The sequence below is a fragment of the Sinohyriopsis cumingii genome, chromosome 15, assembly GCF_028554795.1.
Source record: "Sinohyriopsis cumingii isolate HCF-2022 chromosome 15, ASM2855479v2, whole genome shotgun sequence".
Taxonomy (NCBI): Eukaryota; Metazoa; Mollusca; class Bivalvia; order Unionida; family Unionidae; genus Sinohyriopsis; species Sinohyriopsis cumingii.
This window is the reverse complement of record NC_142975.1, coordinates 28,432,004-28,458,148: the sequence shown is the minus strand read 5'-3', so window position 1 is coordinate 28,458,148 and position 26,145 is coordinate 28,432,004.

Genomic DNA, 26,145 nt, shown 5'->3' with positions numbered 1-26,145 from the left:
AATGAATGATACAGAGTTCAAAACGTGTCGCCTGTCTCGGTTACGTGGTAAATATAATGTTATCTATTTTATTTTTTTTTTTTTGTTTTTTTCCTCAATCTATTTTAATGTTCTGAAAATAGATTATTATTAATTAAATATGAAATGTCCAAAGTCAATCCACCACACTCTCCCCACCTCTCTATCTCTGTCACTCTCTCTCTCTGTCTCTCTCTGTCTCTCTCTCTCTCCCTCTCTCGAGCATCGTAACAAGGGAGATACAGCCGAAATCCATAAAAACCGACTCTCGTTTCCATTTAATAAAAGATGTATACATATATGTGTTCGATCATTGATACACCGTGCATACTTTATATCTATATATATATATATATACATACATATATATATATATATATATATATATATATATATATATATATATAGATAGATAGATAGATAGATAGATAGATATAGATATATATGTGTGTCTGTGTGTGTGTATGTGTGTGTGCGTGCACGAGTGAGCGCGCGCCTGTCAGTTTCTGTGTGTGTGTGTGTGTGTGTGTGTGTGTGTGTGTAAATTTAATGTGGTATTCAGTTTTATCGCAATCATTTCTTTTTGCCGTTCCCAAAACCGCTCTGACGTTTTAAGGACAAAACACATATAACTCTGGTGTGAGAGAGACAAAGAATTTGTACTGGATGAAAACCTTGAAAAAGAACTTGTATCAGTAACCTCCAACAATATGGTTCGTTGCAAGGGTATCGGTGCACTTTCCTTGGGATTTATTTACAATGTTTATGTATTAAATGATACAAAGTTGCAAGCAATGTCGTCTTTCTCCGTTATGTGGTAAACATACTGTGATGTATTTAATCTTTTTTTTTTGTTCTTGTTTCTTAAACCTATTTTAATGTTCTGAAAATCGATTATTATTAATTAAATTTGATAATGTCCAAGTCCCACCCACCACTCTCTCTCTCTCTCTCTCTCTCTCTCTCTCTCTCTCTCTCCCAAGAGCTTCCTAGCAAGATCGGGCGAAAATTCATGAAAAGCGAAACTCGTTTCCGTTTAATTAAAGCTGTATACGTCGTGTGTGTTCGATCATTAATACACCGTTAATGCTTTATATATATATATCAGTTTGTGTGTGTGTGTGTATGTGTGTGTGCACGCACGCACGCACGCACGCCGGTTCATGTATTTAAATTTTTTAGTAAACTCAGCAGAATATTGCGTATGTGCAATATTTATTCCTTTTTTTTCAAGTCCTCTCGCATCGTCTTAATCGACGATCTTTAGGTAATGCATTACTCACTCTATGATAAGGATGAATGGATATGTGTCTGTGTCTGTCTGTGTGGTGAATCCCTTAGGTTAGCTTGATGATTTAATGATAACACACAAAATATGTTAGACCATTTTCTTTATTCTCTGAATCAGGATAATTCACATCGGAAAAACATAATAAATATATTGAGACAGAATTACTCTCTCTCTCTCTCTCTCTCTCTCTCTCTCTCTCTCTCTCTCTCTCTCTCATATACATGGATAAATGAAATTATCATGATCAATATTCAGTGGCACTGCCTTTGCTGGCCAAATCAATGTTGTAGACGTCATTCGCATTATTCATTATGATTTCACTAGAACAAAAATTAATGAATTTCTATGTATAAACAATATTTATATTTTTGTTAGAAATACCCGATAATTGTTATTCGGCTGCTACCGTCTGCAGCTTTTCTTTAAAACAAGTCGGGCTTCAGAGCTCACACACTTTACGGGGAAAAATCCGATTTCGTTCTTACTAAAAGGAAAGGTTCTCTTATAAAAGCCGAGTGCCAGTCCAAGTTCATTGGCATCCGTCAGTTGATTGACCACCATCCCTGTGGATAAAATGTTGATACATTAGAACATTTTGTTTCAGTGAGTTAAGTTATTGTTAAAAGTATGCAGCAGCAACACGTTTTTACCTGTATTTTTCCTTCTATATTTACAGTCAGTAGAAAGGAGCTTTATGTCTATTTCGTGTTACGAGGAGGATTTAAATCCTGGTTTGAATTTATTAATAGTACTTGTTGAAAAGAAGAAAGAAGAAAAAAACTTTTCATTTTACCTGCCTTTATCCCGCTGGGTCATTTACAGATACAACTAAGTCACATATATCTACCTAGATTTGCAGAATTGTATCTCTTTGGTCAAAATGACGCTACCGATTGACGATAAAATTAGTGAAGATACAGAGAGAAAATCTAATACTTTTCAGACTGTACTAAGTAATGTTATCCCTTTGATAAACAAAGTAATAAATCACCACCACCAATAACAGTAACATCCTGAGGACGGGCAATATATACAAAGATTGTCACAAAGGCTGCATCAGAACAATGTTTACTGTATTTCTCAATTGCCAAACACGATAGTCATTTCAAATGCAATAAAAACTGACCATATTAGAACAATATGCTTTCAGAATGTATTAAAATGGGATTTGCTTCTCTGCAAATCAAATATTATGAAATCTTGCCTTTCTTGCATTTGAGCTCGTGTTTTCCATTGGCCTTATGGTCATGTACAACTGTCACTTGTTGTTTGAGAGGTGTAGACAAGTCTGAAAGATTTAATGAGATATGCACATGTTTCTGTATTAAAAATAACTTCAGCTGATTAACTGCGATGTTTCAATCATTTGCCGATTGGTCGAAATGTTAGAACAATTGTACCGTATGTTGGAAAGTCAGACAACCGGTATAGCACACAATGACACTCTCGCTTTGCGCCTCTCCTGCTTCATATTAATATCTTCAAACATATTTATTTATTTATTTATTTATTTATTTATTTATTTATTTATCTATTTTAATTTATTTATCGATTTTAATATCTAACCTGATGATGTCACTTGGGACTGCTTTGTATCTTGGTCGACTTCATGCCATTTAAAGCCTGGAGGCAGAAACACGGAGTCAGCAAGACCAGAATACTCTGTAGAACAAGATAACGACAATTATTGATAGCGATAATGGTGTCCTTCAAAATAGACGAAAGCGACGAAAAACCAATATGCATTAACTGTTGATGCATGTTAAGTTCGTAGACGTTTACGTTACGCGTTGACATTGGTTGAGTTCTGCACCTGTAGAAGTACACGCTGGTAATACTAGATGTCACAATTATTAACATTTTTCGTTGTGGACATTTCTTGTCAAATATTTGTTGCATTATGAACGTATTATTAGGAACTTCATATTACAGTGTACATGCTGAAATATCTACTTACCCATATATGACTCAATGTCATTCGTCTTCTCTGTCATGGATCTTACTTTCGGTTCAAATCCAAGAACTTGTTTTACGTCTACACCAATATCAGTGTTCCTCTATTTTGAAAAAGAAATAAATACATAACCGTTTTACCTAATTAGTTTGTAACCTATGGGACTGTATCCGCAGCAAATGAGTGGTTCTCATTAAACTACTTAGAATTTAAAGGTTGGCTTCAAGTTGTGAAACTGGTTTTACATATAAAGGAGTTGAATATAAAGATACGAATGCTGCGATATTAAAATTTAGTTCCTATATCAAAGCAAACTAGGAAGAAGAGGGAAATAAAAGTGGGTAAAAGATTATACATTATAATGCCCCATCATGAGTAAGAATCAGAAAGAACATTGCATTATAGTCTATTCGTTTTAGGGTCAATCATTAAAAAGTCTATACAAGAGACGAAATTTTTACGAAATCTTCATCCAAACTCTGTAAAAGCGTTGAAGAAATTAAATGATGTAAATTTCCTTGAAAGAATGACGAAAACAAGTATGATAAAACACTGTACAGTATAAATTGAATCATTTTTGATAAAATATCATCATTTATTGCTTACATTTGTTTGTATTGTTGTGAATATTCGTCTGTTGCACTCAAAAAATGTTTCAACTGCATCATGTGCATTGATACCAAGGACACGCTTTAAGGTACCTCGATATCGATTTCTGTAATAATAATAATAATAATTAGGATGACACTGATTATACTTTTTCAAGCCTTTTAGGAAAGAAAGCAAAAATATGGTTAAGAAAAGATTCTCGCTTCAGTGGTTCGTTAAAAATTAATGTTGTTCAATTGACTTTAGAAGGTCAATTACAGTGACCAAGGTTTCATGGGTGTGATACAGCTTAATCCATATATACAGTTACAAAGCATTTTCTTTTCTGTCAATGGGTATAGTGCTAAAGAGGATACAGACTGGCCATGTGGCCATGAAGGAGGAAGACAAATTTCATAGTTAATAACGAATATATATAAACAAAGTGTCATTACTTTCAAAATGGAAGAAGATAAAGATGAGCGAAATTATCTCTCTTATGGTAAGATAAGGCTCCTTGGCTAACTGCAGATAGAGGAATGTCACTCTCCAATTAGACATCATGTAAATTACAGAGAAAATTCAAAAGAAAGAAATTAAGCAAATAGAAAAAAAAAATCATTACATAAATCACAACTGTTTTACTCCATTCACAGTTTAGTAAATGTAGAAAAACTATATAGTATAGCACGATTCACGATAAAGATTCTACCTAAATATCTTTAAAAGAAACTATAGGTTATTGCAATTGCATACAGAATGCATTCATACCCAACACTTTTTTCGGTGGAAGTGAAGGAAGGTTCGATGTACCGAGAGAGCTGTGTTCTCCATGTGTCGAGAAAATACTGTATTTTTCTCACGGCTACTCGCTTGGACACATATTCGTATTTCTCCATAACCTAACAGAAAGGTGGATAGGGAGATAGATTAAGAATAGGGGATTGGAGAATACCTCCACTGATCGATTTTCCTTCTTTCTATACAATAGAATGTTATTGAAAGAATAAACAATAAAGACATAGGCATATCGGCAGTACCTTCAAGTTCTATACTGTGCATTGTTTACATGGTTTAGAGAAGAAACAGATGATAAGGATTGTATATAGAAGACAGGATTATAAGAATTATAGTGGGGAAACATGATTATAGTAACTTGGAGGTTTCAGTGTAACAAATGAACACGTATACAAGTAAGCTGAAGAACAATATACATTTTTCATGCATTGTAACTGAGGAAAGACGGCAGCAAAAGCCGTGATCACTTTGTATGTCTTGTGAAAAATCTCCAGTTTTTACACGTACAAGTGTAAGTGATGGTCAGTCCAAGACTGCTGGTTTATCTTGGGTTCTCAGGTTTCCTCCACCTTAAGTCGCTTCATGCCCACATCTGGGCCACTGAGAGTGTGCTATATGAGTTATCTGAAGTTACTCTTCAACGCATGTAACAATAAGTGAACATGAAAAAGAAACAGCATTACCGTGGTCATCTTCACCTTCGCATTCTGCTCTAATTCTAGGGCTTTCACAAAGCGGTTGGCGGCTTCCTTGGCCTTGACCGTAAGGGCCTGTTTTAAGACCTCCTTGGATCCCGTTTGGGACTCTAGGCGGGTTAACGCGTTCTTATACATCTGTAAAAAATAAATAAATAAAGAAATTAAATTGTTTTAAAAGCATAACGAATCTCCATAATGTCCGTTAATCTAATCAGTTAATGCAACTGATGACCAATTGATTACAAATATAAGAAAACATTTTTCTGCCGACTTGTAGAATTATGATATTACATCTCATCATCGTTGTTGTAGTCATTGTCATTATTATTATTATTATTATTATTATTCTCGACATTATTGATGGTGTTTGTCATAAAAGAAAATTACGATCATTCAAATTAGGTACTAATGAATATACGTGATGAAGAATACTTCTACAAAAGAAATATTGCATTGCATGCATAGATGTACATGGTTACATGATACTAAAATTACAAAATTTTGCCTTGACCGCCTGAAGAATTCCTGTGCAGTAAAACCGTTTTGTTGGAATGAACAAAGAAACAATATTGTTAAAGACTTCTGTTCAATGCTCTAAGAAATGGCGCTGTCTGTTTATCCAGATGAATATAGATACATAATATTCTCGTATTCTCACCCGCCGCCTCTCCTCGGTCTGTCCGTATGCCTGTATGTATGTTTTTCTGGTCTTCTTAAGGGCTTTTCTCAGAATGTTCAAAATCATCTTCTCCTCGGAACATAAAGAGAATCTGAAATGGAACATTGTAAAGTATTTACCAAAATAAGGATGTTTTGAGAACATTTAAATAACTTGTAAGCCACAAGACAAATATACATCTAAGCTGTATGAAAAGAAACTAAAAGGAAATTCCAAATGTCACTAAACTTTGGGAAACATTTTAGGTTTTGCTTACAGAGGAAATCTTCGGTCTCGTGTAGATCACTTACGATTACATCGCTTTTATTATCAATTAAGTTCCAAATTTAATTGATATAAAACTCAGCTTGAATCTTTACAGTAAAAGAGAAACGTTGTAAATTTAAATTCTATTAAAAAGGAAACGAATTTATCCAAGCAGCAGATAAGCTTTAACATAATTTGGACACACGAATTCCATCCCATTTCAAACACCAGTCATCAAATATCTAGTTTTCTATTAATCAAACAGACCATCGATCAATATGTGCATGAAACGGAAGACGAAACCCTTGACTTCAAAAATAAAATTATAAAGAGTAGATTTCAAGACATATGGTGCACTAGAACAAATTATACTGCCTATACTAACTTCCTTAAGACTCTGGATGCGTCCAGGCATATAGAGACGTCCTTTTCGACATCCAAATGTTGCATAGCAACACCATAAAAGAAGGAAGAGAAAGCTCTCGAGATGACAGGATAATCTGAAGTAACGAAAAGCAAGCGTTACAAATTGTAACCTTTGAAGATTGAAAATAATAAATTAAATAAGTACAATTTAACTGTCAATTACCAAAGGTGATGTAGGAGGAGATATGTCAGATATATGTCAATTACTTGTAATATGTTACTCGAGAGAGAGAGAGAGAGAGAGAGAGAGAGAGATGCGGGGCGATGGGTACCTCTGGCCATGTCCAGACGTGTTTGAAGTTTCTCGTTCCAGGCCAGAGCCTTCATCTCACACCAATCTTGGCTGAGAGCTCTCTCCTCTAGAACATCCACCCAGAAGTCAAAGTCACTTAAACAGAAATAGGAAATATAATGAGTTACATATAAATATAATCAATCGGATTAAAATTATTCATAAGTCTGCTTAATTACATTATCTCCACGTGAAAACTATCGGAACATTTTCTTCCAGTCAAGTGAGTGGTGTGTTTTTTAATTTGCTGATGGGGCCTTCAAAACGAAAAGAGCTGTGCTTCGACTCTACAGTTCCGGTTAGTTTGATTGACCGAGTGCAATGATGTTTGTCTACCGATTGAAATCCGTCATGTGCTTTTTAATAGTGTTAGTTTTCCGGTTTCCATTATCTAAACTTTCACATTAATCTGTCATTATATATATTTATTTAGATCTAGATAAATAAGGAATTAAACGGAACCTTTAAACTTGAGCGATGGAAAAAGAAATATGGTCCTACAGTAGGAAAAGGAAAAGAGCACTTATTTTGCCAGTATTTCTTTGATTTCATTTGAAGCTACTTATGGTTGTCGGGTCATACTGAAATAATCAAGCACCATTCGTGTAATATAATGAAACCAATGCGTTCCTTTACAGAGCTCTATTTTGATGACTATGTAATGGAAAGAATGGCAACAATTTCTCTTTGATCTTGCGATTCATAATCAATTTAAATAATGTTAATGCAAATGCACATGCCGAATCTCTTTTCCGACCTACTTACCATAAACAAAAGGTTAACTATTGATAGTAGCGTTTGGTTGGCTCAAATACCATGTAAATGGCGGGGGTAGGGGTCAATTTGTGAGGAAAGAGTCATCCAACCATTCATTTGCTTTCAAAATTATATAGTATTATTTATAAATTACTCACGTTAATGCTGAATATGACTCCGGGAGATCACTCATTACTTGAAAATCCACCATTTCATCAAATTTCAAAAGAATAGACTTGGAAAATCAAAGATTTCTTTCTGTCAACGTGAATACGTACAGCAAGCTTTGTGCACAACGTAAGGGTAAGAAACATCCTCTTGGAAACGCTGCGTCATAGATTACGTCACTAATGAGTGACGAAGTTTTTCGTCATTCTCAATTAAACGTTTCGACGCAGGCCTCTCGCTGATGATGATTTTGATTATAATTGGTAGCTTGAACGAAGAACAGAAAGCTAATTAAATATAAACTGTTTGTTTTCATTTCTCTTTTTCAGTCCGATGAAAGCAATGTCTAAAACTATAATTTGCAAGCTGCATTTTCATTGCTTGTTGCAGTTTTCCATAAACATAGACATACCCACACCTTCCCCACTCATTTCCTATAACTTCGTCTCACAGCACACACATTTTTAAGCCACGCGATAACTTGCTTGAAGAGCTTCTCAACAGCTCCAGCATACCTTCAAATATTAGCTCCGCACCTATTTTCATTTTCTTCTTCTTTTATCGCGGGGATGGTAGTGGGTGGGTGATGAGAGCATATTTTTAACTACTTTTTATCTTTTGTTTGTTTAAGTTTATTTAATTTTCTTTGGATCTATGAGCAATACATAAGCTGGATGCTTATGGTAGGTAAAATTCAGACGTAGGTAATATATTTGCACTTTATTTCTAGCCATATTTGCTACTATTGCGATCAATTTAATTTGTAATTGTTAGTTTTTAAACCATGATTGTAAGTTTTAATTGTATTTTATATTTGACCCTGTCCAAAATCAAGTTCATACAGTACCTGACCAATAATGTTTATTTTGAAGGCAAATAATACGTAGCTAACATATTATTATATGCTAGTGTCGGTTAAATATTAGTGCAATCCCTTTCATTAATAAGCCAATGCATGATAAGATCTCTTCAATATGAAACACACCAAAAGTTTATTTTGTATGATGGCGTGGTTTAATTTTAGTGAGCTCAGGTCAGTGTCCCTGGTGTCAAATAGTCCCTATTAAAATCTAATTGTGTGGATCGATTGTGTGACGCCATGTGCAGAGAGAGAGAGAGAGAAAGAGACAGAGAGACAGAGAGAGAGAGAGAGAGAATATAAAAAGGTACTGACTAAACGACATATTTGATAATTTACCTCTGAGTCAAACAAAATGTATCTGATTGTTTTCTTTCACATTATGTACACTTCAGCCAGCATGGACATTTATTATACATCGAGAAACACTAAATTTGAGTATCAAAGCTTGTATTTTCAGCGTCGTGACTGCTGCCATGAACAGGAACTTACAAAATTATTTTTATTTCCTATTGGCTCAATCTTAACTTGTTGGATTTAACTCTAATGCAATTAATTGTATGAAATAAATGGTATTATGTTTTGGTCACCATGTAGACTGTTCGTTATTATGCTTCTAACTACATTTGAATAAACTTTTGAATCAATGATGATATTTTCCAACATATTTCTTATCCAAATGTGCATGGCTCAGAGTTAAATAGGAGATAAAATATACAAGCTCAGATGAATTGCTAGAATCTCTTGTCCATCGTAAAAACCGTGCATAATATCTGCATGAAACCTTTTATTCAGTTTTCTTGGTTCCCGATCTACTTTGGCGAAATGTGTTATGAACGTTGAACTACCCATTAATAAACATATTTATCAATATTACCCTCTGTGTTTAACTAGAAAATATATCATATATATTTTGTCTATGTTTGTATAAATGATTTAGATCCTGTTAGCTCTTCTTCATGCTATCTTCGGTCAGTAATTCGGAAGTGATATGTGCAAGCCGCCAGCACAACAGTGTGAATTTTTACCGTGTAAACGGGGACGCAGTTTTCCGACTGATACACACTAGGCTTTGAATCGAGTGGGACGTGTGTATTATTGTGCATAGCATGATGTGAAATAATACCCATAAAATGGAGACATGCTCAGATACGCTTATTTTAAGGTTTGTATCATTATATAAGGCCTTGGCATTCCATTGAAGGCGAAATAACAAAATGGGGACGTCCCTGTTTCGAGGTGTGTCCCCGGTCTGTTGGTGTGTATTCACAATGATGACTCCGTTTCGCGCCTTTTACACACACACACACACACACACACACACACGCTGTAATATCTTAAATGAAGAATCAGTCTTCTTTACTGTGTTCAGTACTTGATTTCGGCTATAATTATTTATTCCAATTATTTATCTCTGGTATTACAAAGTGCTCAATAATATTCTTGGTCAGTGATATTAACCTGGGAATTAGTTAATTCAAACAAGGATATATCGGGTTATATTTCTGTGATTCATCGAAAGACTTGGCACATCATAACATTTCAGGCACTTGTTACGTTGCATTTCGAGACTACACGCACATTTATGATGTTTCTATAATAATGAATTTGTATTATTTCGATCAAAGCGGTTGTATCTCTTGACTCATCGGTATTTTTGTACAAGCTTGAATGAGCATGCAACACACAAGTTTAATAAAGAAATATAAAACAGCGATGTACGTCTTGCCACTCGCGCGTGTGTGTGTGTGTGTGTGTCTATGGATGTGTGTGTGTGTCTATGTGATTCGCTTTATAAGGTAGCTTTAAATATTTCAAGTCATATCGCTACAATGCCTGCAATGTGGCAGTTTATAGTGATGTCTAGCACTGGGGCATCATACCGAAGACATGTAGCATCATGTCCCACTAAGTCACATGATCCTGAAACCAGGCCAACCAGTCCAAACACTAACATCATAATGCTGAGCGACAGGCGATGCCATTTTTTAAGTCTTTGGCATGACTCGGCGGGGATTCGAACCCGCAACCTCCCGCATCCGACGTAGAAGCTCTAATCACTTAGGCCACGGGATATGCCCATAAAGTAGCAACGTTACATTATATGTTAATGATATACGACGAGATGTAAAAAGATTTCATTAAAAAGCCTCGTCTCCTTTTAAATGAAAAATGTATACAATGAGTGATAAATCATTCATACAGCGTAGATACTATACATACATACCTCACATCCCTGCCGATTGTGTTCGCAACAAATTCTAGTTATATGCCTTCTGTGGCTATTTTTATTGTATATTAATGGATACATGTATTAATAATCCCCATTTTCTACATGAATTTAATATGGTACTCAATTTTATCGCAATCATTTCTTTTTTTCCGTTCCCAAAACCCATCTCATGTTATAAGGACAAAATACGCAGAAATCTGGAGTGAGAGAGAAAAAGAATTTGTACTGGATGAAAACCTTGAAAAAGAACTTGTATCAAGTAACCTCCAACAATATGGTTCGTTGCAAGGGTATCGGTGCACTTTTCTTGGGATTTATTTACAATGTTTATGTATTAAATGATACAAAGTTGCAAGCAATGTCGTCTTTCTCCGTTATGTGGTAAACATACTGTGATGTATTTAATCTTTTTTTTTTTGTTCTTGTTTCTTAAACCTATTTTAATGTTCTGAAAATCGATTATTATTAATTAAATTTGATAATGTCCAAGTCCCACCCACCACTGTCTGTCTCTCTCTCTCTCTCTCTCTCTCTCTCTCTCCCAAGAGCTTCCTAGCAAGATCGGGCGAAAATTCATGAAAAGCGAAACTCGTTTCCGTTTAATTAAAGCTGTATACATCGTGTGTGTTCGATCATTAATACACCGTTAATGCTTTATATATATATATGAGTGTGTGTGTGTGTGTGTATGTGTGTGTGCACGCACGCACGCACGCACACCGGTTCATGTATTTAAATTTTTTAGTAAACTCAGCAGAATATTGCGTATGTGCAATATTTATTCCTTTTTTTTTCAAGTCCTCTCGCATCGTCTTAATCGACGATCTTTAGGTAATGCATTACTCACTCTATGATAAGGATGAATGGATATGTGTCTGTGTCTGTCTGTGTGGTGAATCCCTTAGGTTAGCTTGATGATTTAATGATAACACACAAAATATGTTAGACGATTTTCTGTATTCTCTGAATCAGGATAATTCACATCGGAAAAACATAATAAATTTATTGAGACAGAATTACTCTCTCTCTCTCTCTCTCTCTCTCTCACTCTCTCTCTCTCTCTCATATACATGGATAAATGAAATTATCATGATCAATATTCAGTGGCACGGCCTTTGCTGGCCAAATCAATGTTGTAGACGTCATTCGCATTATTCATTATGATTTCACTAGAACAAAAATTAATGAATTTCTATGTATAAACAATATTTATATTTTTGTTAGAAATACCCGATAATTGTTATTCGGCTACTACCGTCTGCAGCTTTTCTTTAAAACAAGTCGGGCTTCAGAGCTCACACACTTTACGGGGAAAAATCCGATTTCGTTCTTACTAAAAGGAAAGGTTCTCTTATAAAAGCCGAGTGCCAGTCCAAGTTCATTGGCATCCGTCAGTTGATTGACCACCATCCCTGTGGATAAAATGTTGATACATTAGAACATTTTGTTTCAGTGAGTTAAGTTATTGTTAAAAGTATGCAGCAGCAACACGTTTTTACCTGTATTTTTCCTTCTATATTTACAGTCAGTAGAAAGGAGCTTTATGTCTATTTCGTGTTACGAGGAGGATTTAAATCCTGGTTTGAATTTATTAATAGTACTTGTTGAAAAGAAGAAAGAAGAAAAAAACTTTTCATTTTACCTGCCTTTATCCCGCTGGGTCATTTACAGATACAACTAAGTCACATATATCTACCTAGATTTGCAGAATTGTATCTCTTTGGTCAAAATGACGCTACCGATTGACGATAAAATTAGTGAAGATACAGAGAGAAAATCTAATACTTTTCAGACTGTACTAAGTAATGTTATCCCTTTGATAAACAAAGAAATAAATCACCACCACCAATAACAGTAACATCCTGAGGACGGGCAATATATTACAAAGATTGTCACAAAGGCTGCATCAGAACAATGTTTACTGTATTTCTCAATTGCCAAACACGATAGTCATTTCAAATGCAATAAAAACTGACCATATTAGAACAATATGCTTTCAGAATGTATTAAAATGGGATTTGCTTCTCTGCAAATCAAATATTATGAAAACTTACCTTTCTTGCATTTGAGCTCGTGTTTTCCATTGGCCTTATGGTCATGTACAACTGTCACTTGTTGTTTGAGAGGTGTAGACAAGTCTGAAAGATTTAATGAGATATGCACATGTTTCTGTATTAAAAATAACTTCAGCTGATTAACTGCGATGTTTCAATCATTTGCCGATTGGTCGAAATGTTAGAACAATTGTACCGTATGTTGGAAAGTCAGACAACCGGTATAGCACACAATGACACTCTCGCTTTGCGCCTCTCCTGCTTCATATTAATATCTTCAAACATATTTATTTATTTATTTATTTATTTATTTATTTATCTATTTTAATTTATTTATCGATTTTAATATCTAACCTGATGATGTCACTTGGGACTGCTTTGTATCTTGGTCGACTTCATGCCATTTAAAGCCTGGAGGGAGAAACACGGAGTCAGCAAGACCAGAATACTCTGTAGAACAAGATAACGACAATTATTGATAGCGATAATGGTGTCCTTCAAAATAGACGAAAGCGACGAAAAACCAATATGCATTAACTGTTGATGCATGTTAAGTTCGTAGACGTTTACGTTACGCGTTGACATTGGTTGAGTTCTGCACCTGTAGAAGTACACGCTGGTAATACTAGATGTCACAATTATTAACATTTTTCGTTGTGGACATTTCTTGTCAAATATTTGTTGCATTATGAACGTATTATTAGGAACTTCATATTACAGTGTACATGCTGAAATATCTACTTACCCATATATGACTCAATGTCATTCGTCTTCTCTCTCATGGATCTTACTTTCGGTTCAAATCCAAGAACTTGTTTTACGTCTACACCAATGTCAGTGTTCCTCTATTTTGAAAAAGAAATAAATACATAACCGTTTTACCTAATTAGTTTGTAACCTATGGGACTGTATCCGCAGCAAATGAGTGGTTCTCATTAAACTACTTAGAATTTAAAGGTTGGCTTCAAGTTGTGAAACATATAAAGGAGTTGAATATAAAGATACGAATGCTGCAATATTAAAATTTAGTTCCTATATCAAAGCAAACTAGGAAGAAGAGGGAAATAAAAGTGGGTAAAAGATTATACATTATAATGCCCCATCATGAGTAAGAATCAGAAAGAACATTGCATTATAGTCTATTCGTTTTAGGGTCAATCATTAAAAAGTCTATACAAGAGACGAAATTTTCACGAAATCTTCATCCAAACTCTCTAAAAGCGTTGAAGAAATTAAATGATGTAAATTTCCTTGAAAGAATGACGAAAACAAGTATGATAAAACACTGTACAGTATAAATTGAATCATTTTTGATAAAATATCATCATTTATTGCTTACATTTGTTTGTATTGTTGTGAATATTCGTCTGTTGCACTCAAAAAATGTTTCAACTGCATCATGTGCATTGATACCAAGGACACGCTTTAAGGTACCTCGATATCGATTTCTGTAATAATAATAATAATAATTAGGATGACACTGATTATACTTTTTCAAGCCTTTTAGGAAAGAAAGCAAAAATATGGTTAAGAAAAGATTCTCGCTTCAGTGGTTCGTTAAAAATTAATGTTGTTCAATTGACTTTAGAAGGTCAATTACAGTGACCAAGGTTTCATGGGTGTGATACAGCTTAATCCATATATACAGTTACAAAGCATTTTCTTTTCTGTCAATGGGTATAGTGCTAAAGAGGATACAGACTGGCCATGTGGCCATGAAGGAGGAAGACAAATTTCATAGTTAATAACGAATATATATAAACAAAGTGTCATTACTTTCAAAATGGAAGAAGATAAAGATGAGCGAAATTATCTCTCTTATGGTAAGATAAGGCTCCTTGGCTAACTGCAGATAGAGGAATGTCACTCTCCAATTAGACATCATGTAAATTACAGAGAAAATTCAAAAGAAAGAAATTAAGCAAATAGAAAAAAAAAAATCATTACATAAATCACAACTGTTTTACTCCATTCACAGTTTAGTAAATGTAGAAAAACTATATAGTATAGCACGATTCACGATAAAGATTCTACCTAAATATCTTTAAAAGAAACTATAGGTTATTGCAATTGCATACAGAATGCATTCATACCCAACACTTTTTTCGGTGGAAGTGAAGGAAGGTTCGATGTACCGAGAGAGCTGTGTTCTCCATGTGTCGAGAAAATACTGTATTTTTCTCACGGCTACTCGCTTGGACACATATTCGTATTTCTCCATAACCTAACAGAAAGGTGGATAGGGAGATAGATTAAGAATAGGGGATTGGAGAATACCTCCACTGATCGATTTTCCTTCTTTCTATACAATAGAATGTTATTGAAAGAATAAACAATAAATACATAGGCATATCGGCAGTACCTTCAAGTTCTATACTGTGCATTGTTTACATGGTTTAGAGAAGAAACAGATGATAAGGATTGTATATAGAAGACAGGATTATAAGAATTATAGTGGGGAAACATGATTATAGTAACTTGGAGGTTTCAGTGTAACAAATGAACACGTATACAAGTAAGCTGAAGAACAATATACATTTTTCATGCATTGTAACTGAGGAAAGACGGCAGCAAAAGCCGTGATCACTTTGTATGTCTTGTGAAAAATCTCCAGTTTTTACACGTACAAGTGTAAGTGATGGTCAGTCCAAGACTGCTGGTTTATCTTGGGTTCTCAGGTTTCCTCCACCTTAAGTCGCTTCATGCCCACATCTGGGCCACTGAGAGTGTGCTATATGAGTTATCTGAAGTTACTCTTCAACGCATGTAACAATAAGTGAACATGAAAAAGAAACAGCATTACCGTGGTCATCTTCACCTTCGCATTCTGCTCTAATTCTAGGGCTTTCACAAAACGGTTGGCGGCTTCCTTGGCCTTGACCGTAAGGGCCTGTTTTAAGACCTCCTTGGATCCCGTTTGGGACTCTAGGCGGGTTAACGCGTTCTTATACATCTGTAAAAAATAAATAAATAAAGAAATTAAATTGTTTTAAAAGCATAACGAATCTCCATAATGTCCGTTAATCTAATCAGTTAATGCAACTGATGACCAATAGATTACAAATATAAGAAAACATTTTTCTGCCGACTTGTAGAATTATGATATTACATCTCATCATCGTTGTTGTAGTCATTGTCATTATTATTATTATTATTATTATTATTATTATTCTCGACATTATTGATGGTGTTTGTCATAAAAGAAAATTACGATCATTCAAATTAGGTACTAATGAATATACGTGATGAAAAATACTTCTACAAAAGAAATATTGCATTGCATGCATAGATGTATATGGTTACATGATACTAAAATTACAAAATTTTGCCTTGACCGCCTGAAGAATTCCTGTGCAGTAAAACCGTTTTGTTGGAATGAACAAAGAAACAATATTGTTAAAGACTTCTGTTCAATGCTCTAAGAAATGGCGCTGTCTGTTTATCCAGATGAATATAGATACATAATATTCTCGTATTCTCACCCGCCGCCTCTCCTCGGTCTGTCCGTATGCCTGTATGTATGTTTTTCTGGTCTTCTTAAGGGCTTTTCTCAGAATGTTCAAAATCATCTTCTCCTCGGAACATAAAGAGAATCTGAAATGGAACATTGTAAAGTATTTACCAAAATAAGGATGTTTTGAGAACATTTAAATAACTTGTAAGCCACAAGACAAATATACATCTAAGCTGTATGAAAAGAAACTAAAAGGAAATTCCAAATGTCACTAAACTTTGGGAAACATTTTAGGTTTTGCTTACAGAGGAAATCTTCGGTCTCGTGTAGATCACTTACGATTACATCGCTTTTATTATCAATTAAGTTCCAAATTTAATTGATATAAAACTCAGCTTGAATCTTTACAGTAAAAGAGAAACGTTGTAAATTTAAATTCTATTAAAAAGGAAACGAATTTATCCAAGCAGCAGATAAGCTTTAACATAATTTGGACACACGAATTCCATCCCATTTCAAACACCAGTCATCAAATATCTAGTTTTCTATTAATCAAACAGACCATCGATCAATATGTGCATGAAACGGAAGACGAAACCCTTGACTTCAAAAATAAAATTATAAAGAGTAGATTTCAAGACATATGGTGCACTAGAACAAATTATACTGCCTATACTAACTTCCTTAAGACTCTGGATGCGTCCAGGCATATAGAGACGTCCTTTTCGACATCCAAATGTTGCATAGCAACACCATAAAAGAAGGAAGAGAAAGCTCTCGAGATGACAGGATAATCTGAAGTAACGAAAAGCAAGCGTTACAAATTGTAACCTTTGAAGATTGAAAATAATAAATTAAATAAGTACAATTTAACTGTCAATTACCAAAGGTGATGTAGGAGGAGATATGTCAGATATATGTCAATTACTTGTAATATGTTACTCGAGAGAGAGAGAGAGAGAGAGAGAGAGAGATGCGGGGCGATGGGTACCTCTGGCCATGTCCAGACGTGTTTGAAGTTTCTCGTTCCAGGCCAGAGCCTTCGTCTCACACCAATCTTGGCTGAGAGCTCTCTCCTCTAGAACATCCACCCAGAAGTCAAAGTCACTTAAACAGAAATAGGAAATATAATGAGTTACATATAAATATAATCAATCGGATTAAAATTATTCATAAGTCTGCTTAATTACATTATCTTCACGTGAAAACTATCGGAACATTTTCTTCCAGTCAAGTGAGTGGTGTGTTTTTTAATTTGCTGATGGGGCCTTCAAAACGAAAAGAGCTGTGCTTCGACTCTACAGTTCCGGTTAGTTTGATTGACCGAGTGCAATGATGTTTGTCTACCGATTGAAATCCGTCATGTGCTTTTAAATAGTGTTAGTTTTCCGGTTTCCATTATCTAAACTTTCACATTAATCTGTCATTATATATATTTATTTAGATCTAGATAAATAAGGAATTAAACGGAACCTTTAAACTTGAGCGATGGAAAAAGAAATATGGTCCTACAGTAGGAAAAGGAAAAGAGCACTTATTTTGCCAGTATTTCTTTGATTTCATTTGAAGCTACTTATGGTTGTCGGGTCATACTGAAATAATCAAGCACCATTCGTGTAATATAATGAAACCAATGCGTTCCTTTACAGAGCTCTATTTTGATGACTATGTAATGGAAAGAATGGCAACAATTTCTCTTTGATCTTGCGATTCATAATCAATTTAAATAATGTTAATGCAAATGCACATGCCGAATCTCTTTTCCGACCTACTTACCATAAACAAAAGGTTAACTATTGATAGTAGCGTTTGGTTGGCTCAAATACCATGTAAATGGCGGGGGTAGGGGTCAATTTGTGAGGAAAGAGTCATCCAACCATTCATTTGCTTTCAAAATTATATAGTATTATTTATAAATTACTCACGTTAATGCTGAATATGACTCCGGGAGATCACTCATTACTTGAAAATCCACCATTTCATCAAATTTCAAAAGAATAGACTTGGAAAATCAAAGATTTCTTTCTGTCAACGTGAATACGTACAGCAAGCTTTGTGCACAACGTAAGGGTAAGAAACATCCTCTTGGAAACGCTGCGTCATAGATTACGTCACTAATGAGTGACGAAGTTTTTCGTCATTCTCAATTAAACGTTTCGACGCAGGCCTCTCGCTGATGATGATTTTGATTATAATTGGTAGCTTGAACGAAGAACAGAAAGCTAATTAAATATAAACTGTTTGTTTTCATTTCTCTTTTTCAGTCCGATGAAAGCAATGTCTAAAACTATAATTTGCAAGCTGCATTTTCATTGCTTGTTGCAGTTTTCCATAAACATAGACATACCCACACCTTCCCCACTCATTTCCTATAACTTCGTCTCACAGCACACACATTTTTAAGCCACGCGATAACTTGCTTGAAGAGCTTCTCAACAGCTCCAGCATACCTTCAAATATTAGCTCCGCACCTATTTTCATTTTCTTCTTCTTTTATCGCGGGGATGGTAGTGGGTGGGTGATGAGAGCATATTTTTAACTACTTTTTATCTTTTGTTTGTTTAAGTTTATTTAATTTTCTTTGGATCTATGAGCAATACATAAGCTGGATGCTTATCGTAGGTAAAATTCAGACGTAGGTAATATATTTGCACTTTATTTCTAGCCATATTTGCTACTATTGCGATCAATTTAATTTGTAATTGTTAGTTTTTAAACCATGATTGTAAGTTTTAATTGTATTTTATATTTGACCCTGTCCAAAATCAAGTTCATACAGTACCAGACCAATAATGTTTATTTTGAAGGCAAATAATACGTAGCTAACATATTATTATATGCTAGTGTCGGTTAAATATTAGTGCAATCCCTTTCATTAATAAGCCAATGCATGATAAGATCTCTTCAATATGAAACACACCAAAAGTTTATTTTGTATGATGGCGTGGTTTAATTTTAGTGAGCTCAGGTCAGTGTCCCTGGTGTCAAATAGTCCCTTTTAAAATCTAATTGTGTGGATCGATTGTGTGACGCCATGTGCAGAGAGAGAGAGAGAGAAAGAGACAGAGAGACAGAGAGAGAGAGAGAGAGAGAATATAAAAAGGTACTGACTAAACGACATATTTGATAATTTACCTCTGAGTCAAACAAAATGTATCTGATTGTTTTCTTTCACATTATGTACACTTCAGCCAGCATGGACATTTATTATACATCAAGAAACACTAAATTTGAGTATCAAAGCTTGTATTTTCAGCGTCGTGACTGCTGCCATGAACAGGAACTTACAAAATTATTTTTATTTCCTATTGGCTCAATCTTAACTTGTTGGATTTAACTCTAATGCAATTAATTGTATGAAATAAATGGTATTATGTTTTGGTCACCATGTAGACTGTTCGTTATTATGCTTCTAACTACATTTGAATAAACTTTTGAATCAATGATGATATTTTCCAACATATTTCTTATCCAAATGTGCATGGCTCAGAGTTAAATAGGAGATAAAATATACAAGCTCAGATGAATTGCTAGAATCTCTTGTCCATCGTAAAAACCGTGCATAATATCTGCATGAAACCTTTTATTCAGTTTTCTTGGTTCCCGATCTACTTTGGCGAAGTGTGTTATGAACGTTGAACTACCCATTAATAAACATATTTATCAATATTACCCTCTGTGTTTAACTAGAAAATATATCATATATATTTTGTCTATGTTTGTATAAATGATTTAGATCCTGTTAGCTCTTCTTCATGCTATCTTCGGTCAGTAATTCGGAAGTGATATGTGCAAGCCGCCAGCACAACAGTGTGAATTTTTACCGTGTAAACGGGGACGCAGTTTTCCGACTGATACACACTAGGCTTTGAATCGAGTGGGACGTGTGTATTATTGTGCATAGCATGATGTGAAATAATACCCATAAAATGGAGACATGCTCAGATACGCTTATTTTAAGGTTTGTATCATTATATAAGGCCTTGGCATTCCATTGAAGGCGAAATAACAAAATGGGGACGTCCCTGTTTCGAGGTGTGTCCCCGGTCTGTTGGTGTGTATTCACAATGATGACTCCGTTTCGCGCCTTTTACACACACACACACACACACACACACACACACGCTGTAATATCTTAAATGAAGAATCAGTCTTCTTTACTGTGTTCAGTACTTGATTTCGGCTATAATTATTTATTCCAATTATTTATCTCTGGTATTACAAAGTGCTCAATAATATTCTTGGTCAGTGATATTAACCTGGGAATTAGTTAATTCAAACAAGGATATATCGGGTTATATTTCTGTGATTCATCGAAAGACTTGGCACATCATAACATTTCAGGCACTTGTTACGTTGCATTTCGAGACTACACGCACATTTATGATGTTTCTATAATAATGAATTTGTATTATTTCGATCAAAGCGGTTGTATCTCTTGACTCATCGGTATTTTTGTACAAGCTTGAATGAGCATGCAACACACAAGTTTAATAAAGAAATATAAAACAGCGATGTACGTCTTGCCACTCGCGCGCGTGCGTGTGTGTGTGTGTGTGTATGTGTGTGTGTGTGTGTCTATGTGATTCGCTTTATAAGGTAGCTTTAAATATTTCAAGTCATATCGCTACAATGCCTGCAATGTGGCAGTTTATAGTGATGTCTAGCACTGGGGCATCATACCGAAGACATGTAGCATCATGTCCCACTAAGTCACATGATCCTGAAACCAGGCCAACCAGTCCAAACACTAACATCATAATGCTGAGCGACAGGCGATGCCATTTTTTAAGTCTTTGGCATGACTCGGCGGGGATTCGAACCCGCAACCTCCCGCATCCGACGTAGACGCTCTAATCACTTAGGCCACGGGATATGCCCATAAAGTAGCAACGTTACATTATATGTTAATGATATACGACGAGATGTAAAAAGATTTCATTAAAAAGCCTCGTCTCCTTTTAAATGAAAAATGTATACAATGAGTGATAAATCATTCATACAGCGTAGATACTATACATACATACCTCACATCCCTGCCGATTGTGTTCGCAACAAATTCTAGTTATATGCCTTCTGTGGCTATTTTTATTGTATATTAATGGATACATGTATTAATAATCCCCATTTTCTACATGAATTTAATATGGTACTCAATTTTATCGCAATCATTTCTTTTTTTCCGTTCCCAAAACCCATCTCATGTTATAAGGACAAAATACGCAGAAATCTGGAGTGAGAGAGAAAAAGAATTTGTACTGGATGAAAACCTTGAAAAAGAACTTGTATCAAGTAACCTCCAACAATATGGTTCGTTGCAAGGGTATCGGTGCACTTTCCTTGGGATTTATTTACAATGTTTATGTATTAAATGATACAAAGTTGCAAGCAATGTCGTCTTTCTCCGTTATGTGGTAAACATACTGTGATGTATTTAATCTTTTTTTTTTTGTTCTTGTTTCTTAAACCTATTTTAATGTTCTGAAAATCGATTATTATTAATTAAATTTGATAATGTCCAAGTCCCACCCACCACTGTCTCTCTCTCTCTCTCTCTCTCTCTCTCTCCCAAGAGCTTCCTAGCAAGATCGGGCGAAAATTCATGAAAAGCGAAACTCGTTTCCGTTTAATTAAAGCTGTATACATCGTGTGTGTTCGATCATTAATACACCGTTAATGCTTTATATATATATATGAGTGTGTGTGTGTGTGTGTGTATGTGTGTGTGCACGCACGCACGCACGCACACCGGTTCATGTATTTAAATTTTTTAGTAAACTCAGCAGAATATTGCGTATGTGCAATATTTATTCCTTTTTTTTTCAAGTCCTCTCGCATCGTCTTAATCGACGATCTTTAGGTAATGCATTACTCACTCTATGATAAGGATGAATGGATATGTGTCTGTGTCTGTCTGTGTGGTGAATCCCTTAGGTTAGCTTGATGATTTAATGATAACACACAAAATATGTTAGACGATTTTCTGTATTCTCTGAATCAGGATAATTCACATCGGAAAAACATAATAAATTTATTGAGACAGAATTACTCTCTCTCTCTCTCTCTCTCACTCTCTCTCTCTCTCTCATATACATGGATAAATGAAATTATCATGATCAATATTCAGTGGCACGGCCTTTGCTGGCCAAATCAATGTTGTAGACGTCATTAGCATTATTCATTATGATTTCACTAGAACAAAAATTAATGAATTTCTATGTATAAACAATATTTATATTTTTGTTAGAAATACCCGATAATTGTTATTCGGCTACTACCGTCTGCAGCTTTTCTTTAAAACAAGTCGGGCTTCAGAGCTCACACACTTTACGGGGAAAAATCCGATTTCGTTCTTACTAAAAGGAAAGGTTCTCTTATAAAAGCCGAGTGCCAGTCCAAGTTCATTGGCATCCGTCAGTTGATTGACCACCATCCCTGTGGATAAAATGTTGATACATTAGAACATTTTGTTTCAGTGAGTTAAGTTATTGTTAAAAGTATGCAGCAGCAACACGTTTTTACCTGTATTTTTCCTTCTATATTTACAGTCAGTAGAAAGGAGCTTTATGTCTATTTCGTGTTACGAGGAGGATTTAAATCCTGGTTTGAATTTATTAATAGTACTTGTTGAAAAGAAGAAAGAAGAAAAAAACTTTTCATTTTACCTGCCTTTATCCCGCTGGGTCATTTACAGATACAACTAAGTCACATATATCTACCTAGATTTGCAGAATTGTATCTCTTTGGTCAAAATGACGCTACCGATTGACGATAAAATTAGTGAAGATACAGAGAGAAAATCTAATACTTTTCAGACTGTACTAAGTAATGTTATCCCTTTGATAAACAAAGAAATAAATCACCACCACCAATAACAGTAACATCCTGAGGACGGGCAATATATTACAAAGATTGTCACAAAGGCTGCATCAGAACAATGTTTACTGTATTTCTCAATTGCCAAACACGATAGTCATTTCAAATGCAATAAAAACTGACCATATTAGAACAATATGCTTTCAGAATGTATTAAAATGGGATTTGCTTCTCTGCAAATCAAATATTATGAAAACTTACCTTTCTTGCATTTGAGCTCGTGTTTTCCATTGGCCTTATGGTCATGTACAACTGTCACTTGTTGTTTGAGAGGTGTAGACAAGTCTGAAAGATTTAATGAGATATGCACATGTTTCTGTATTAAAAATAACTTCAGCTGATTAACTGCGATGTTTCAATCATTTGCCGATTGGTCGAAATGTTAGAACAATTGTACCGTATGTTGGAAAGTCAGACAACCGGTATAGCACACAATGACACTCTCGCTTTGCGCCTCTCCTGCTTCATATTAATATCTTCAAACATATTTATTTATTTATTTATTTATTTATCTATTTTAATTTATTTATCGATTTTAATATCTAACCTGATGATGTCACTTGGGACTGCTTTGTATCTTGGTCGACTTCATGCCATTTAAAGCCTGGAGGGAGAAACACGGAGTCAGCAAGACCAGAATACTCTGTAGAACAAGATAACGACAATTATTGATAGCGATAATGGTGTCCTTCAAAATAGACGAAAGCGACGAAAAACCAATATGCATTAACTGTTGATGCATGTTAAGTTCGTAGACGTTTACGTTACGCGTTGACATTGGTTGAGTTCTGCACCTGTAGAAGTACACGCTGGTAATACTAGATGTCACAATTATTAACATTTTTCGTTGTGGACATTTCTTGTCAAATATTTGTTGCATTATGAACGTATTATTAGGAACTTCATATTACAGTGTACATGCTGAAATATCTACTTACCCATATATGACTCAATGTCATTCGTCTTCTCTGTCATGGATCTTACTTTCGGTTCAAATCCAAGAACTTGTTTTACGTCTACACCAATGTCAGTGTTCCTCTATTTTGAAAAAGAAATAAATACATAACCGTTTTACCTAATTAGTTTGTAACCTATGGGACTGTATCCGCAGCAAATGAGTGGTTCTCATTAAACTACTTAGAATTTAAAGGTTGGCTTCAAGTTGTGAAACATATAAAGGAGTTGAATATAAAGATACGAATGCTGCAATATTAAAATTTAGTTCCTATATCAAAGCAAACTAGGAAGAAGAGGGAAATAAAAGTGGGTAAAAGATTATACATTATAATGCCCCATCATGAGTAAGAATCAGAAAGAACATTGCATTATAGTCTATTCGTTTTAGGGTCAATCATTCAAAAGTCTATACAAGAGACGAAATTTTCACGAAATCTTCATCCAAACTCTCTAAAAGCGTTGAAGAAATTAAATGATGTAAATTTCCTTGAAAGAATGACGAAAACAAGTATGATAAAACACTGTACAGTATAAATTGAATCATTTTTGATAAAATATCATCATTTATTGCTTACATTTGTTTGTATTGTTGTGAATATTCGTCTGTTGCACTCAAAAAATGTTTCAACTGCATCATGTGCATTGATACCAAGGACACGCTTTAAGGTACCTCGATATCGATTTCTGTAATAATAATAATAATAATTAGGATGACACTGATTATACTTTTTCAAGCCTTTTAGGAAAGAAAGCAAAAATATGGTTAAGAAAAGATTCTCGCTTCAGTGGTTCGTTAAAAATTAATGTTGTTCAATTGACTTTAGAAGGTCAATTACAGTGACCAAGGTTTCATGGGTGTGATACAGCTTAATCCATATATACAGTTACAAAGCATTTTCTTTTCTGTCAATGGGTATAGTGCTAAAGAGGATACAGACTGGCCATGTGGCCATGAAGGAGGAAGACAAATTTCATAGTTAATAACGAATATATATAAACAAAGTGTCATTACTTTCAAAATGGAAGAAGATAAAGATGAGCGAAATTATCTCTCTTATGGTAAGATAAGGCTCCTTGGCTAACTGCAGATAGAGGAATGTCACTCTCCAATTAGACATCATGTAAATTACAGAGAAAATTCAAAAGAAAGAAATTAAGCAAATAGAAAAAAAAAAATCATTACATAAATCACAACTGTTTTACTCCATTCACAGTTTAGTAAATGTAGAAAAACTATATAGTATAGCACGATTCACGATAAAGATTCTACCTAAATATCTTTAAAAGAAACTATAGGTTATTGCAATTGCATACAGAATGCATTCATACCCAACACTTTTTTCGGTGGAAGTGAAGGAAGGTTCGATGTACCGAGAGAGCTGTGTTCTCCATGTGTCGAGAAAATACTGTATTTTTCTCACGGCTACTCGCTTGGACACATATTCGTATTTCTCCATAACCTAACAGAAAGGTGGATAGGGAGATAGATTAAGAATAGGGGATTGGAGAATACCTCCACTGATCGATTTTCCTTCTTTCTATACAATAGAATGTTATTGAAAGAATAAACAATAAATACATAGGCATATCGGCAGTACCTTCAAGTTCTATACTGTGCATTGTTTACATGGTTTAGAGAAGAAACAGATGATAAGGATTGTATATAGAAGACAGGATTATAAGAATTATAGTGGGGAAACATGATTATAGTAACTTGGAGGTTTCAGTGTAACAAATGAACACGTATACAAGTAAGCTGAAGAACAATATAAATTGTTCATGCATTGTAACTGAGGAA